The sequence below is a fragment of the Triturus cristatus genome, chromosome 5_1 (assembly GCF_964204655.1).
Source record: "Triturus cristatus chromosome 5_1, aTriCri1.1, whole genome shotgun sequence".
Lineage (NCBI taxonomy): Eukaryota > Metazoa > Chordata > Amphibia > Caudata > Salamandridae > Triturus > Triturus cristatus.
Genome location: NC_140587.1, coordinates 143,807,470 through 143,817,631, shown reverse-complemented (window position 1 = coordinate 143,817,631; position 10,162 = coordinate 143,807,470).

The window sequence follows — 10,162 nt, the reverse complement described above, 5'->3', positions numbered from 1 at the left end:
CTACCAAACATGTACCTATACCTTCCGCCCCTCCTCTGTCGTTCCCTGTCATGCATCTCATCTTCCCATTAAGTCAATGCTTCAAACTGTGTTGGTCTAGGTCTCGGTTCTGGATTCATCATTCTTTCTCTCAAATTCCTCAAAACCGCTAAATTAAATGAACCGTGTTCTGGAAATGCCAAAACTCCATCATCTTTTGTATACTTTGCCCAATTGTCTAACCTAATACATGTATGATATCCGTATTTCGCAACCATAAAGGATGCGGGTGATTTCGGAGGAGGAAGCAACTGTCCCTCTCTAGTCTTAATCGGTTTGTCTTTTTTAAATAAACTCTTGATCTTTCCAAACCAGGTCTTTTTCTCTTTCTCTGGTGGATCGTAATACATCATTTTGTCTTCCGTGTATCGCTAGATTTTCCCTACGACTATTCTGTTGTTTTAACCAATCGTAGCGTGACTCATACTAACGCATCAATCCGGAGTGTCTATGTCACTTCTGTAATTCTCCAATCCCAGCGCGACTCACACTAACGCACCAATCAGAAGCGTCTACGTCACCCTGTAATTCTCCACTCTCAGCGCGGCATATACTAACGTACCAATCAGGAGCGTCTTCGTTACTTACTAACTAGCCAATCCCAGCGCGGTCTTTCTGACGTCAGCTTTTCTCGCTACTCCTGCTTCTGCTGACCCCTCCTTTACAAAATTTATCGGTGAGCTTTTTTACGTTCTTTAAACTTACAAATCTGTTAGTAATGACATAAATACGCCACCATTATCTGTTTCGCTAACCAAGAATAGTTAATGACCTTTCTTTACAAGAATTCCGTCTTTCCCGAGAGCAGCGCTTACCTCTGCCCTACTACGGAATCTTTACTTCCGTTGATAAAGTAGCATATCCCTCACCTTACCCTTCTATAAGCATCAGCAAACCGTTTCTCCAGAATTAAGACCCCTAGTTGGAGACCCAATGCTCCTGAGAAATAAAACCGGAGTTTCACAATTAACCTGAATGCTATTTCATTCATGCACTTTCATACGGAGAATGTAGTTAATTCACACAGAATTCTTTCTTTCCCAAGAACAGCGAACAGTCTGCCCTACTACAGAATTATTACACTTGTTAATAAAGTAGCACTTCCCTCTACTTTATCCTTCTAGCAAGCTTAGGGAACACCTATTACCTTTCCAGTGATAAGCGTAATCAGAGTGACTTCTGGACTCCTGGTACCTAAGATCAAAATTTCAAAGGTGACCTTCGCTACCATACATTTCTCTCATACAGAAAATGTCTCTAATGGCAACACACGACGATGTTACAGAATCGAACACAGACAATGCGTTGTGCAACTCCAATCGTCACACGTTTTCCCCGTGTACCTACAGGGCAACAACAATTCCGTCTTTCCCGAGAGCAGCGCTTACCTCTGCTCTACTACGGAACTGTCACAAACTTCCGACTTCCTACATCCCAGAAGCCGTCAAACAACATAAAACTCAACACAACTCAACATTGAGTGAAAATACATAAACCAATTCTTATCCACAATCAATAATCAATAAGCAATTTACAAGCAATAATCACCAAACCAATACAACAATAACCATCATCTTGGTACCAGAAAAACTGCTGGAGCGGAAGACCGGGAAAACGGGGAACAAACATATACCGGTATCCTCCCTGCGTCGCAGACCCGTCATCACACACTCTCAATCATACATGTATCCATTGGTGGGGCCCATAACACCAACACTCACACAACCTATTCAAGAGTCCGCACGTAGGAGGGATGAGTGGTTCAAGCTCCAGACATGTGAGGGAAACACCTTATAACCTTTAAGAAAGGAAAAGTCATTTACAAAATATACATTAACGCCCTCTCGCCTATAGATCCTTAATCCCAAAACATCAAGGCACTCCTCCCACTTCGGTCAATGGACCAAATTAGTTGGATTGGTTGATGGTGATTTTAGAACCAGCTAAAACACATTTTAAGACTTCAGAATCTATCTCTTAAATGAAACTCATGACTCATGAATTCTCGTTAATCAATAATTGTTTATCTAATATTTCATAATGAATTTAAATTTGCATTTTGTCTCGTAAAAGTTTAGAAAGTTTATATCAATATTTCAGTTCCCAGGGGTCCAAGCGAGAAGGGTGGCCAATGGGAACTCAGGAAAAACGAGACCGAATAACCAATCATCAAGAAACCACTAATAAAACATCACATCTGACTGCGGAGCTTCCTCTTTTCGCTGACGAGCAGATCAGATAAAGTCATTAAACAAAGGAGCAATCGAAAGAACAATAGAAATAGCCAAAGTCCAGGAACAAACTTGTTGTGCCAAATCCAACCAGGAGGAGCGAACTGCAGGAGTTGTAGAGGACAGGTCCAAACCAGAAGGAAGGAGGCATCGGGAAGGAGAAGACCATCTCTGCTGAGGAATCGGACTATCACGAAGATGCAGGCGGCAAAGCCGGATTCGCTGAGGGGAGGGAGAAACACATGTTAGTAGTGAAGAGGTGGGATAATACTCGCCTCCATGTCTTTAATAAAATTAAGACTTTCCGTCATAATAACTAGGAAAATCTACATTTAATGGCAAGACCGGAGGCTCCTATTATGCTTGTTCAAAGCATATCTACTACCAAGGTAGCTACAGTATCAATAGGCTTGCAATAAAACATACGAAAAACATTGTTGTTGGTCCAGTCCGCTGATCTTTGAATGTCCTCTAGACGAGAGCCAGCCCAAAAGGCTTTAGAAGCCATGGCCCCCCTTGTGGAGTGGGCTCCAAAAACGGAGACATCAATGCCCGCAAGGGACATAACCCAATGCACCCAACGGGCCAGTGTAGCGGAGGTGACAGGGAGGTGGGGTTTGCGGAAAGAGATAAGGAGTTGGGAGTGAGAGGGCGCTCTGAGATCAGAAGTCCTTTGTTCATACATTTTTAAGCATTGGCCTACACATAATTTAGGATGAGAGGGAAAATAAGGGTAAAACACTGAATTTAAATTTGTTTTAGTTCGTCTATGTACCTGAAACAGAACTCCGGTAGGGGAAAACTGACGAGAAGAAATATCCGAAGCTTTAACGTAAGAAACCCGTTTAATGGAAACCAGGCACAAAAGCATAGTAAGTTTAGCGGATAACATTTTTAGAGAAAGTGCATCATTGTCTGGCCAATCAGAAAACAGTTTAAGAACAACAGAAACATCCCATAAACTAGAATACTTAGCCAACGGGGGTTTGGAACATCGAACTCCTTTCAGAAGACGACAGATTAAAGGGTGAGCGCCGACTGGCTTACCGTCGATGGGAGAATGATTAAGAGAAATGGCAGACCTATACAAGTTTACCGTTCTGTAAGACTTACCTGCACTAGCTTCGGAGGCCAAGAAATTGACCACAATATTCAGAGGGGCTGAGAGGGGATCGATATGCCGTTCTAGACACCAGCTTGCCCAAAGAGACCAAGCGGATTTGTAAGCTTTTGAGGTCCCAGGGGCCCAGGCTTTGCTGATAAAGAGAGAAGCCTCTTGTGAAATGAGGATGTCAGGAGAGAAAGGCTGGAAACTTTCCAGGCCGAAAGGACCAGGGAATTGTTGAGAATGAGATCGTGTTGCGAGCCCTGAGGATTCAGAAGCAAGTCCTCGCAGAACGGGAGAAGAACCGGGAAGTCCACCGCCATCTCCAGCAGGGACGGAAACCAGATCTGAGATTGCCAGAATGGGACCACCAAGACCAGGGAGGTGGACTGACGACGTACCTGGGCAAGAACTCTGTTGATCATGATGAAGGGGGGAAAAGCATAGCTGAGGTGACGAGACCAATCTTGAAGAAAAGCATCTGTAGCCAGGGCCAAAGGATCTGGACGCAAGCTGAAGAAGCGGGGCAACTGAGAGTTGAGGCGAGAAGCGAAGAGGTCGATAAAGAAAGGGGCCCCATTTTTGGGAAAGGGATTGGAAAACGGATGGAAGAAGCTTCCGATCGCTGGAGTCCCGAAGAAATCGAGAATGCCAATCTGCCACGGAATTGAGATTTCCCTGCAGATATTCCGCTGTCAAAGAAAGTTGATTTGACAGGCAATACTCCCAAAGGCTCTTTGCCAATTCTGCAAGAGGTTTGGACGTTGTGCCACCGAGATGGTTGATGTAGCGGACCGCAGAAACATTGTCCATGCGAAGGAGGATGGAACAGCGAACTCTGTTCTTTGAAAGACTTTGGACTGCAAAGGAGCCTGCAAGCATCTCTAAACAATTGATGTACAATCTCGACTCCTCGCGAGACCATGTACCTCTAGTCGATATTGGACCACACCGGGCGCCCCAACCCGACAGGCTGGCATCGGATTCTCACACAAGATCTGGGGCCGAAGCGAAGATAGTTCGCCCGTTCCACACATCTAAATGGTCTATCCACCATTGAAGCTCTGTGCGAGATTCTTGGTCTAATGCGATAAGGTCGGAGTAAGCTAAACATTGACGTAGATGCCTGATTTTTAGACGTTGAAGGGCCCGGTAATGCAGGGGACCCGAAAAGATGGCTTGAATGGACGCCGAGAGGAGGCCGACAATTCTTGCTAATGACCACAGAGAAATGAGAGAAGTCTGAAGGACGTGGGAGATTTCTCCTTTGATTAAAGAGACTTTTGACTGGGGAAGAAAGAGGGAGGCTGCGACGGAATCTACCCGGAAGCCTAAGAACTCGATGCTCTGAGAAGGAATAATCATAGATTTTTCGAGCTTGAGTAAGAAACCTAGATCCAAGAGCAGGGACTGAGTGACGCCAAGCTGGAAGAGGAGGAGCTGTTTGTCCGTGTTCATGATTAGAATGTCGTCCAGATAAATGATCATTCTGATCCCAAGAGACCGCAGGAAAGCTACCACTGGTTTTAAGAGTTTTGTGAAGCACCATGGAGCCGAGGAAAGGCCGAATGGGAGAGAGGTAAAGCGGTAAGTTATGTCTAACCACTTGAATTGGAGGAACTTGGAATGGGATGGATGAATAGGAACGGAGAGATAAGCGTCCTGTAAGTCCAAACGAACCATCCAATCGTGCGGACGAAGGGTATCTCTTAGATGTAAAATAGTTTCCATCTTGAAGTGGCGATAAACCACGAACTGATTGAACCATTTCAAATTGATCACCGGACGCAATTTGTTTTTTTTTTTCTGGACAAGAAAGATGGAACTTAGGAAACCTGTTGGATCGAACGGGAATATTTGAATGGCCTGTTTTTGGAGAAGGGTCTGAATCTCTGAGGAGAGGAGAGCGGCCATGTCGTTTGAAAAAACCAACGGTGGAGGAAACACAGTTTGGATAGGCGGCGAATAAAGCTCTATAAGATAGCCCTGGACGGTGTTTAGAACCCAAGGGTCTGAGGTGATAGTTTGCCATTTTTGGAGAAACAGAGATAGGCGCCCTCCCACCAGGGGAGGGGACGAAGGACATACCTTGTTGGTTGGAGTTGTTGGTGCGATAGCCTCTGTGGCCGCGTCCCCTGGAACCTCTACCCCGCTGAGGGTAGAACTGCGGCTTGTATTCCTGGGCAGAGTTGTTGAAGGAACCTCTGGAGCCTTGGTTGTTGAAGGAACGGCCAGAAGAGCGACTCCTGCCTCTGCCGGCCCGTCCAAAAACCTGTGGAGAGAAAACCTTCTTAATAGATTGTTGAGCTTTGTCCAAAGAAGCGAAGGTAGACACAAACCTGCTTAAATCCTTAACTAAAGACTCCCCGAAGAGGAGACCATTGGCCTTAGCACCAGGGTCTTGGGGAGCTAAATTGGCCAGTTTGGGGTCCAATTTAATTAAAAGTCCTTTACGATGTTCGTGAGTTATGGCGGCATTAGCATTGCCAAGAAAACAAAAGACACAGTGGACCTGCTGGAGCAGAGTTTTCAGTTTGAAAATAATTGGGTTTTGAAGCTCTGGCATGTCTATTTGTTATATTAATTTACTAATTATTAATTATTAATTATTTGTCTTGTGTAAGTGTTCATACTTACTAATCAATTCGTTTGTTTTAACAAAAGAGAATTACACGTGGGGATGCATAAATGTGCTATTTAACAATAATGTGCATGTTTTCATGTTTAAACGTTGCTGAGTGCTGTTTATTTTTAAGCACGAAATGCTTTTCGAATTAATGCTTTTCTATGTTGCAAGAGCTAGATAATTGCATACACATAAGGGTATTAGTGGGGTTAACACTGTTCAATCACTATGCTGTGGTAACGTTGTTTTTGTCTCTTTTAATTAAGATGGTCTATTGTGGCCTATTGTGGCCTAGTCAAAGATGGCCGATTTGCAAAACCTGGCCTCGAGTAGAATTTGTGACGAGAGAGAGCCTTGCTGAATATGGTCCTGAAGTCAGCTGACCACAGTCCTTGCTTTGCTTGATTGAAAATTTTCCGTGAGGACAGCAGCAGTTTTGGGCGATCTCCAAGTGAAATGAAGCGTCCTTGGCAGCTTTGGGAAACAAAGGAGCTTTAAAGAAAGACTCTGAACTATGATCTCATTGCCGAGGAGACGTGGAATTACACGATACAAATGTATTTTTTGGTTCCTGTTCCGTTATGTTTATTTTGTGATTTTTCCTGAGCGGAGATTTTCAAATGTAGCGATGCTACATCCTTTCCTTCTCGCTTTGCTCAGAGGATTGACGGAAGAAGTTATTACAAATTATGTTTTTCTTTGTTCGATTTGCTATAAGAATTGTTAGCCTAGAGAGGGCTTTGCCACTTGCCATTTGCCTTTTGCCGCGTTCCGAATCTGCGTTGGTGAGGATCGTTGCTGAGAGGACTTCGTCTTGAGAGACTTTACCGAGAGACTTGTCCTGATCCGTTCTGACATTTAGCTAGAATAGGTAACTATGAGAAAAATGATTTATTCTGATTGATTTTCTTTGACTAATTTTAGATAAAGCAATATAATTTGAATATGGTGTTGGTTCTTATTTCTTGTCAATTATTGAGTATCCTATTTTGATTATTATTGTACAGATTGTTTAGATTATGTTTAAGGGCAGTCTCAATAACCAGATCTTATCGACCCCGATATAGATGCAGGGTGTTTAGGAGTTTTTCTTTCCACAGGTTATTGCTGGTAGAGTATTTGAGCGTATGTTAGTGAAATGGGCCCTAGTGTATGAAGAATGTATGTGCGTGTAACTGTGAGATTACTCTATCTGTGGAAGTAGGGATATTATATACACCCTGATCTCTATCAATTTCCTGGTAGCAGAGTTGTGATGGTTATTGATGATTGTCTTGATCTGATTAGATTACATATTGATTATTGATTATTGATGTTGGTATATGTATTAATACTATATGTTGGAGTTGTCATGTTGAGTTATATGTAGTGCTTCTGGAATTTGGAAGCTGGTAGCAGTTCCGTAGTAGGGCAGAGGGAAGTATATGCTGCTCTCGGGAAAGACGGGATTGTTGGTCCTGTATGTATGCAGGAAAATTCACATTGTCTGGGTTCGGAATTAGTGACATTATTGTATGTTACTATTAGAATATATTTCTGGTATATAAGGAGTGTGTATGGTAGTGAAGGTTATCTGTGAAACTCTGGTCTTAAGTCCCAGGGATCCGTAAGGTTTGCCGTTAAAGCTTATCGCGGGAGGAGTAATAGGTATTCTCTGAGCTTGTTTGAGGAACTGGGCAGGGTAAACTGTTTGGTTAATGTGTGTAATAATTCTGTAGTGGAGCAGATTGTTCGCTGTTCTCGGGAAGCAGGATTCTGTGTGAATGTACTATATTTTCTTGCATGAATGTGCGTGAATGCATATACATTTAGTTGATTGTAAAACTTTGGATGAGTCCTAGAGGAAACAGTTAATGAATGTATGATAGAAGGGCAGAGTAGAGGGAAGTGCTACTGTGTCAACGAGAGGTTCTTGTGAAATAGATTTCTTTACTATTCTGTGGTTAGCGAAGCAGACAATGGAGATGTTTATATGTCGTAACTAATAGATTTTGTAAAAATTTTGACACGAAGTCTACTGAAAAGATTTTGTAAAGGAGGGGTAGACGAGTGACAGGAGACAAGCGACTGCAGCGACTGCTGACGTCAGGAAGACCGCGCTCTGATTGGATAATAGATCAGAATAGTGTTCGCGCTGGGATTGGTGTGTTGGTGTGAGCCGTGCAAGGATTGGAAGAGCTATTCTAGTGACGTAGACGCTCCAGGATTGGTGCGTTAGTGTGAGTCGCGCTATTATTGGTTGAAAATCTGTATTGTATATTTATAATACGGAAAAGAGTAGAGAGCTTTGGTAAAAACTAAAATGTATTACCAAGAGGAGAAAAAGAAGAAAACATTCTTTGGAAAAATTAAAAAGTGGTTTAACAAGGATAAAGATGTTAAGACAAGAGAGGGTGAATTGTTACCTCCACCGAAAACACCTGCATCCTACATGGCTGCAAGATATGGGTATCATACCTGTATATGGTTGGAGAATTGGGTTAGGTATACTAAAGAGGATGGTGTTCTAGCATTTCCAGAACATGGTTCATTTAATTTGGCCGTGTTGAGAAATTTACGGGAAAAGATGTTATGTCTTGACCCGAGACCAAGACCTACACAGTTCGAGGCTTTAGTGGAATGGGAAGAGGAAGTACATGAGCGAGAAAAACAGAGATCTGGAGGACAGTACAGGTACATGTTTGGGAGGAGACATGATCGTGAGACTCATCATGATCGAATGAAAAGGTGGCGAGATGCTAGTATGTCAGAGGGATTATATCCAATGAGAACAGTAGAAGAAGGAGCAGAGAGGGTTCCTGAGTCAGAAATGAGAAGATATGGAGTTAATGAATATGAGGATGAAGTCTTGAATGACATGATTTACAAAAGACCACCTCCATATAGACCTGAACCAGAAGAGAGTACACCAGTTGTTTCTCCAATAAGAGATACAGTTTGTATCATTGAGACAGAAAATGTGACACCTGAATCAAGAAATGGTCATTCTTTCAGAGAGAAAGTGAATCGAAGTGGTGACGAAAATGCAAGAGAGTTAGCTAGAACTACAACAGAGCTGACTGAAAAGATTAGGGAGTTAACGAAAAATCTAGAAGCTGTTACGGTGCCTGTAACAATAGGTCCGGTTATGCCTGTGTTTGACAAGCAGAGAATAGGTGAAAATGGTTTGGTGATTCCATATGTTGGGAATAATTTGATAAGTTCAGTTGGTCCTTCAGGAGATTCAGGGAAAAGGACAGAAAATAGTGACCTGAGACAATCCAGACATGACACATGTAGTGAAATACTAGATGCTAGTGAAGCTAGTTGTTCAGGGATGCCAATTTTAGAACCGCAAAAGAGAGTGGTTCCAGTGAGAAAAACTACTGCAATAACAGCTGAAGATTTGAATGATTGGATGAAAGTTCTTCAGAAAAAGGATAAAGATTCACAAACGATTGATGTGGCTAGGTTACGAGTAGAATTAGAAGAGCTTGTTACAGGGACAGTTCCAACAGAAATTCTTAAAAGTCATCATGATGGTGAACTAATGTTCATGTGCAAGAATATTACCTGGAGAGCGAGAAATACACATAACAGGTTAAGAGCAATAGCGAATGAGCAGGGAGTTGACATTGATAAGGTTAAAGCTTTGCAAAAAACCTACAGGATGGATTTTTCAGAAAAGGACATTGAAAATTTGAATGCAACTGGTAGAACAGGACAGATTAAAGAAATGGTTGCATTATTGCGAAGATGGGGAGATGTAGAAAAATGGAAGGATAGGTAGTATAAGAAAAGAGAGGAATCTGAAGATAGAACAACTTATTCAGCTTTTCCAGTGAGAGAAAAAGAGAAACCAGTGGATAATTATCCTATGAGAGAAATACCTGGAGGAGGATATGTACATGTTCCATGGACCAGACAGGATATTTTATCATTTACGAATGATTTCCCTCGATTGAGAGAAAAGCCCGTCGAGTGGTATAGGCAGGTAGATAGGTTTGTGAAATTGTCAAAAGTGCTGTGGATTGACCTGAATAGTCTGTTTGATATAATTGTTCCAGCAGATTTGTGGACTGAGTGTAAAATAGTTGTGAGTTGGCCTACTGAGGAATATCCAAGAGATCCAAGAACAGGAGCACCAGATCCAGAGGTAATGAGAAAGTATGATCAGGTGAT